We start from the raw sequence: 8,598 nt of genomic DNA on the forward strand, positions 1-8,598 counted from the left end.
CGTTTTCGGGTTCGTGGAATTGAACATTTAAGTTTTAAATGTGGATTTTCTTGTGAGGGTTGTCCTACATTGAAACTTTAAGAGAGTTTATTTGTGTATATAACCTCTAGCCTACAACACTTGGGTTGGGCCCCAAGGGACACCCCAAGTTTGTAGAAGGGAGGAGTTATGGACGAAATATACCTTAGCCCAAACCACCACACATGCGCGCCGCCGCCGTGCTGCCCAGCCGTGCCGGGAGCGGGTGTGGGCTAGGTCAGTTCTTGTATTAATTTTTTGGACAAAAATTCTTTTGAATTTTTTCAAAATTAATTGCGAAAAAATTTCATTAAATTCAAATTTGAATTTAATTTATGTCCTAAATTTTTCCTTGTTCAGTCCATGACAAAACAGTCTATAACAGATTCAGTTTTGAGCAGTTTCTTAACACATGAATAACTACTACAGTTATCTATTGAAATAGTGCCAGATCTGTTTGAAATTCAAACTATACCTGTACAACTTGAATTTGCACTTGTTCACTTCCATATTGCACCAGTTCGGGTCAGATTTAATTGCCTATAAATACTTGACATTTCCAGCAGTCTTAATGATCTGAAAATCAGTCTGCAAATTGTCTCTTTGCTGTCCAGATTTTGTTGAGTGCATTTTTCTTCATTCTAGTTTTAGAAAAAATCAAAGAGAGTATAGAACACAAGGTTTGGTTCGCTGTACAAATTTGTTTGATGTGCTACAACAATTTTGTGAAGATCATTGTATCTGGGAGATAGACGTCACTCAACCGTAAGCACCGTAGCGGGGCAAATCTGTCTTAAGGATAGAGTGTCACACACTCGACTTGGCCTTTGAATTATTTATTCGGTTCTACAAAATAAATATTATAAGTTTTATTTTATTTTGTTTGAGTTGTTTCAATTTATTTTATTTACACAGAAGATTGTTCCAACATTTCTATCTGTGTGGAGCATATGAGCCTAGAATTTGTATTGTAAATAGACATAGATAGGGTACATACTGAATGGTGCATTGTTTCCTTTTTTTTTTATTAATATTGTTATAAATTATTACTGTATATTTCGTTCTGTTAATTACTATATTAAATAATTTATCATTTCACTTTACAATTAATAACAGGGTTATATAGTTCTCAACAGACCTTGGGCATTTGTACAATGGCTTCAGCAAGCGAACATCAAAGAAGAGTATGGGAAAACTTAACTATGTCGCTTTGACACAACAACATTTCTTGATCAATTTTTTTTTGCATTTCAATGAGTAGATCTAGTAAAACAGATTCATAATTTTATGCAGCTACATATTGATGGCCGAGCCAGATCATATTATTGTTAAGCCCATACCAAACTTATCAAGGGATGGCTATGGAGCCGCATTCCCTTTCTTTTACATTGAACCTCAAAAGTATGAATATGTTCTCTGAAAATTCTTTCCGAAGGAAAAGGGACCAATAAGTAACATTGATCCAATAGGAAATTCTCCTATCATCGTTGGAAAGGTACATACATCTTCTATGAGGCTTCCTAAAGAACTTTTAACTAATATTTTTGTTTGTTTCTTATTTCTTATTGAATTGTGTTAGGAATCTCTTAAAAAGATAGCTCAAACTTGGATGAATGTTTCATTAGCAATGAAAAGGGACCCTGTAGTAGATAAAGAGTTTGGTTGGGTCTTCAAGATCTGAGTTTTCTCTCGTAAGCCTAATATTTGGTTGCTCCAATTGTTAGTTTTTATCCATCATCAATATGCAGGTATGCTTATGCAGTTGCATCTGCTCTGAATAATGTGGGTAACATCTTGTACAAGAACTTCATGATTCAGGTTAGATAATATGCATTTACATAGTTATTTATTTTTTTGGGTCTTGAGTTTTGCTAAATTCAGTAGTAAGTTTACTGCTTTCCAAATCTTTAACACATAGTTTGAATGGGTTAAAGTTAGATTAAAAGCCTATTGCCTAAGTGACTTTTGATTTTGTCAAAACAAGGTAGAATTGCATAAAGCTAAGTAATTATACCCTTCTTTGGAAAAAAAGCCAATATTGGTTTGAGAATAGAGCTGGTTGGTAGTTATCTCATCATGGCAATCTGATGATATATTAGTAGTATACATTCACCAAAGTACCAGTATACTAAGAAGAAAAATATTTCGACCAAAATCTTTGGATTTTTTATTTTTTTTAATATTTCTAGATGGCTATGTTGTTTATATTTATTTTAATTTCTTTTCATAAAATGAAAATTCTGAAGATTTCTTGCTTGTGGTTGTATGATGTTAATTACATTGAGGCTTTCCATCATCATATTGACCAGCTTGATAGCTTTTGGTTGATCTAGTTTTTGCAAGTGTGCAAAACTCTTCTACTATTTTACTCATAATTGCCTGTTTGTGATGCATTCCAGCCTCCCTGGGATACAGAGATTGGCAACAAGTTCATCATTCATTTTACTTATGGATGCGATTATGATATGAAGGTATTCTAATTATGTCCGAGTCCTCAAAGTGATGAAAGTCAAACTTTGAAAATTGTATTTTGATGAAAATAAAAAAAAATTCTGACCATGAGATTTTCAAATTTCGATACTCAGGGTAAGTTAACCTATGGAAAGATTGGAGAATGGAGATTTGACAAAAGATCCTATACTACTGCCTGGCCTCCAAAAAACCTTCCACTGCCCCCACCTGGTGTCCCTGAAAGTGTGGTATGTTTCCATCACATTCGAATCCTACTAGCATTTTGCTTCATTATCTGTTAACTAATAGAATCGCTAACCTTTAATTCCAAGTACATTATCTTTTTTCTTATTTAATATAGTTGAGAAGTTTGATAAAGAAAAAATAGAAAAGACATGACATGACATGACATAGCAGAGACACAACAACAAATGAATATATATTTTTTTTATGTATACATGAAAATGATAATTGTTTCAAAATTTTTTTACATTACAAATACATTTACAATTTATTATATCAAAATAGTAGGAAATCAATTCATTGTACATATTGGGAAAATAGTGTGAAAAAAAAGTCATAATATCTATTTTAGAAAGATCTATTCATAAACAAATTGAAAGTTTCAGACTTTTAGGATTCCTAAAATTAAAAAGTCTAGAGGAGGAGAAAACAAAATATAAATCCACATTCTTTTTATTTTATCAATGGATCCCAAATTATTTTCTTAAAACTTGCAATGTGGTTCATGTGTGTTTAAGAAACTACCATCCTTCATTCATATTTGATTGAACGATTGGCAAATTTTGATATTGCAAGTTACTTTGGTGAAAATGGTGAATGAAGCCACAACAAACATTCATAACTGACATTCATAACTGGGGATCTTAAAGGATAGACATCAAGTAGAAACTGGCTATAGACAGAGTCTTGTGTTCAGAGGATGGTGAATTTATTCTTCTCTGGAGGCACTGTGCTTGAAAATATTTACTGTGAATGTGCTTTGGGATTTGCATTGGAAGCATGACACTTGCTCGATGAGCCTTTTTTTATTTATTTATGGTTTTTTTCAACTTCTATACACTACCTACACAATTGTAATATATAATGTTCTGTAACCCACTCTTTTCAGATAACTGACTGTTGATTTCCTTATATCGTAAGAATCTCCCTTTGTTTTCATCAAAAGCATATCAGTTTGTGTTTCTTTGACTGTCTATTCAGGCTTTGTATTCATTTGTTTCGTTAGTGGCTTTTATTTCTCACCAGCTGAGATTCACTGTGAATCAGATACCAAAAAATCATTTTACCATCAAAATTTCAGAATCTGGATTTATTTATTTTATTTTATTTTTTGGGTGCGACTAATGACTACATATAAGCCAATGTATTTCAGATAGAAGAACTGTCACGTTAAATCAAACATCTTAACTAAGTAATAGATATAAGTGATTAAAAAACTGATCATAACGTGCAAATGCTGATCATAAAATGTAAAATGCAAGGATTACAACATAGCAATAAAGCTAGTTTTAATAAAAATTCAAGCTAAACTCAATTAGTTCATTTCAGTGGGTGTAAGAATACCAGTAGCGTGACCTCTTGATGGCGGCAAAATATTTTGTAATCGCTTGATCATCACATCAAGCGTCCTTGACTTTTCCATATCTCCAGCCTGCAGTAGAAACCTCTCCAACATTTGAAACACTGCCTCACTCACGTGCCTTCCTCTCTCCAACATTTGTTTAGAGCACTCAAAAGCTTCTTGCACCTTCCCATGCGAGCACAATGATGTTGCCAATAGATCCAATGCATGGCCATGGGGGCAGTGACCTCTCTCTAATAGGCAGCCCCACAAATTCAACCCCAAATCAGGCTGACGATTTGCACAAAAGAATCTCATCAACATCACCACTGTTCGTGTCTTGGGAACAAAGTTTTTCTTCGTCATATTATCAAAGAGTTCAAAAACAGAGTCCAAATTTTTTGACTTCATTAAACCAAAGAACATAGTATGGTATGTGATATTGTCATGCCCAATGCCTTTCTCTTCCATCTTATCCATTAAGCTGGTTGCAGACTCCACGTCCCTGCATCTTACAAGAGAACTTAATAAAGCATTATAAGCACCAGTATCAGGCCTTAAGTTTCTCATGGGAATCTCTTCAAACAACTCTCTTGCTTTAGCTATGTTTCGAGCAACCCCTGCGCCATGAATCAATGTTGTTATTGTTTCTATTGTAGGCAAGCAATTTACACCTTCCATTTCTGTAAGAAGTCTCAAACCATCACCGAAACATCCTTTCTTGTAGTAAGCATCAATTCTAATATTGTAAGTCACATTATTCGGCTTAAAGCCTCTTCGAACCATCTCATGGTAGAACAGTTCTATAGCGGTAAGATCACCTGATTCCTTGAAACCCAACAGCAAAATATTCATGGTCTTGGTGTTGGGAGAAAATCGAGGATGTATCTTGTTGAACACAGACCTTGCCTCCTTCATCTGCCTTTGAGTACAAAATGCTCTAAGTAGTACATTGAACTCATCGGTGCCAAATTTCCTCCCTACAAATATATTTTTCGTCATCCTCTCAAATGCTTCAAGGGTATCTTCGTAGGTCTGGAACTTAGCAATTCTCGATAACAAGATGCTCATGGATTTTAGGGTTAGCAAGGAAGGGTGTGTTCATTGAATTTCTTCCATCAATTCCCAAGCTTTATCAAAGTAGCGCATTCGTGCAAGTATATGGAGCGTCTTCTCAAAAGCATCTGAACTTGGGCGGAAGTGGGAGTGTTGAAGGGAGAATTTGAAGAATTCAAAGGCTTTAAGGCCATTGGAGTGTGCTGCAAAGAGACGACCGAGCACATTTTTCACAAGCAGAGTTGAAAGCACAGATGGCGGGATATGTTGCAAAAAAGTGGGGTGAAGCGGGTGATCAGGGAAAGGGTGGTTGTTAACAATTTTGATGATTCTCTCGATTTCAATTTCTTTTGGCCGATAGGTTGATTCAAAAGCAAAGGTACGAAATAATGCTAGTTTTTTAGGACCTAGTTTACTATAGCTATTCAGTTTGACCAAATGAAGCATGACCTCTTTCTTCAAAACAAGACACAACACTCAACTTGCATCTATGGATGCAAAGCTTTACTGATCTCAATACCCTGTTATACATGACGCAGATGTGGTATGCAACTAGATAGAGAGAAGCTAGTATAAGAGATATGCTTGAGTGAATATAGGATGTGAAACAACATCTAGATTATCAATAAAATATCAATGCATTTTCTGTGAACCATTCTGTGATCAATTATGTGCTCCTAGCATTATTTTTCAAAACAAGAGCAACCAAGTTTGCAACAAATAAGAAACCTACATCTATCAAACATTTTCACAAACATTTTCAATGCATATCCAAATGCTACCATAAACACATCTAAAACATACAAATATATAACCAATGCAATTACAACAAAAAAACACAAACAAACAAACCCAAAAAAATAAAAATAAAAAGTAATAATCTAGAAACTCAAACCGAAACATCAAATCAAATTATGAAAAATCCCAAATCGTAAAAATTTGGCAATCAAATTAAGCTATAAAACAGCTTACCCCTTGGCCCTAATGCACCATACCTTCCCGTCTTCTTGGTGTGTGGCCGGAGAGAGAGACGACGGCAAGAGAGAGAGAGAGAGGAACCGTGTCTTGATTTTTGGGAAATTCACTTCGACCTCTCAAATCATGAAGCTTATGTCAATTTACTCCCTCAACTGTCATGTTTCAGGGCTTCAAAGTTTTATTATTATTATTATTATTGTTTTATTTATTTATTTTTTATTATTAATAATTAGGGAAATTCCATTCAATTCTGTTGATGGTTAGACTTAAAAGAAAGGGGTTGCTTCCTTCCCGTCTGTCATCGAATTGGAGGTACTATTGGGCCCGTAAACAGGGCCAGCTCTGAGGGCAGGCAAGAGAGGCTTGCGCCTTAGGCCCCCAAATTTGGGCTGAAAATAGAGGCCTTCAAATAAAATTTTGTGTTTTAGATATATATATATATAAACTCAAATACTATAGGCTCAATTGAACATGAGGCTCAAAAAAAGGCAACAAGACTAAATTTTTATTTTTTTAAGTATTTGTAATGATTATTTTCTATCTTAATATATGAAAGTAAATTTTTATTTATAATTTTAATGATTATATGTGTAAGTAAAACAAACAAATAAAAAAGTTGTAACTTATAGTTTTATGGGATTTTTGGTGAAAAGTCCCTCCCATTGGGCCTATTTTGTGTGAAGCCCACGAAATAAAACAATGGCCCCAAAAGCCCCTTAATTAAAAAAATATGAGGAAATACGAAACAATTCCACCGTTTCTCTCCCCTCACTTTGTTTCATCGATTGAAAACCCTTATCTGAATATCATCATTCGAAAACCCTAGCATCGATTGAAAACCCTCCTTTGAGTCTCATTACTCTCTCTCTCTAGAGCTACTTTGTCTTTCTATCCCAGCAACGTTACAGGTTCGTTGCTTGCGCTCGAATCGAACTCCGCATTACACTTTACTCTATCTCTTGGACGCACATTTTGAAGGTGATTTTTTTTCCCTTTCTGCTAGTTTTTTGATATTATGAAGTCTGCTTGGGTTTGTTTTTATTTTGGAAGTGGTGTATGAGATTACGTTGGCATGGTATGGGTTGGGATTGTAAGGCTGCTAAGGATTTCGTGTTAAATATGACCGCCACTTATCCTTGTTTCATCTTAACCCTTTGGTAATGTGTGTGTTGAATCAGTGCTGCTGAAAATTTTTTTATTTAAAATTATTGACATATATGATTTTGTTTGATTTATAACAAAATGTTATTCTAACAAAATACAGAGGTCAGTGATTTGAATACACTTGTTTTTTTCTTTTCTTTTTTTTTCATTGTTGCATTAGGGTGAGTAGAGTTTGGGATTTTAGGTTACACTAAGGATCATTTGTTCTAAAATTTTATCACTATCTTAAAATAATTTAAATTACTAAATCATGTGAGAATGTTAAGGTTTAAAAATTTTGAAAACTAATTTAGGTATTTCAGAACGGTGTATGCAGTTTTGCTTCAATTTCGTTGCTTTAATTTCTGTAGTGTTTTGGTCCTGGAATTTCAATGCTTTCAATTTCACTTGCTTCATGAATTTTTCAGAGTAAAATTTTACTTTCAACCAAAGTAAAATTTTACTTACAATGAGAGTAAAGTTTTATTTATAAACAGAGTAAAATTTTACTTTAAAACTTTGTTGTTTCATTACAATGCTTTGTGCATTTTTATGCTTTCATCAATGCCTCTTGATTTCTTGTTGTATGTGTTCTCTAGCCTTTGCTCATTACATAAATGTGCATATCAATTTGTATATATATATATATATATATATATATATATATATATGTATGTATCTATTTATGTATGTGAATGTTATTGTAGTTTCGTCATTTCTCTGATTTCGGTTTGAATGTGAATTTTACATGTTAATTTCAGAACTATGTTGCGTATAGTCAAAATTGAGACAAGGTTTTCTTGATTCTTGGTTCTATAAATTTTGTAGGTGTTTTTTGTTTATTTCCTAGGGCACAATGTTCATAGTAAAATTTTACTATCTCATTACAATGTTTGTGCATTTTCTTTAGTGCTTATTGTTTTGTCACTTTGTTGTTTAATGTAAAATGTTACACTGTTGATATAGAGAAACTGTCACGACCCCAAACCGCCCCTAGTAGAATGGTGCCGTGATGGCCAGTAATCCAAGATTACCGAAGGCCAACTCACAAGGATCACACACAATCAGAGTATAAAATATGGGGCTTACAAGTGCGGAAGCAATATATATTGAATCTAAGTAGTCCATGAGAGTCGTGCATAAGTCCAATGAAATGGCATACATCTTTACAAAGTCTTACAACTTAGATACAATAAGGAAATGAGATACAAAATACATCTTGACCAAAAGGCTTCTCAAGCCGACATATACAAATACACATGAAATATAAGCTAAGAAGCATGATCTTCAAGATGTTACAAAATGCGAATCCAAAACATGTCGGCAATGCACCCAAAAACATATCGGCAACACATCTAGGCCTCAAT

The 8,598-nt window shown here is 34.0% G+C and overlaps 2 pseudogenes across 1 annotated transcript; one reads left to right on the plus strand and one right to left on the minus strand.

Annotated features, from left to right (window-relative positions):
* The first annotated feature begins 203 nt into the window (after positions 1 to 203).
* LOC114289788 (hydroxyproline O-arabinosyltransferase 1-like) lies at positions 204 to 3,338 on the plus strand (annotated as a pseudogene).
* Positions 3,339 to 3,904: 566 nt separating this feature from the next.
* LOC114289786 (pentatricopeptide repeat-containing protein At3g61360 pseudogene) lies at positions 3,905 to 6,304 on the minus strand (annotated as a pseudogene). The gene is made up of 2 exons (XR_014365317.1): positions 6,083 to 6,304; positions 3,905 to 5,631 (listed from the first exon to the last, which is right to left on the minus strand). The product of XR_014365317.1 is annotated as a pentatricopeptide repeat-containing protein At3g61360 pseudogene (transcript).
* Between the last annotated feature and the right edge of the window lie 2,294 nt (positions 6,305 to 8,598).

Source organism: Camellia sinensis, chromosome 3 (assembly GCF_055761805.1).
Source record: "Camellia sinensis isolate YWXY chromosome 3, ASM5576180v1, whole genome shotgun sequence".
NCBI classification, from domain to species: domain Eukaryota; kingdom Viridiplantae; phylum Streptophyta; class Magnoliopsida; order Ericales; family Theaceae; genus Camellia; species Camellia sinensis.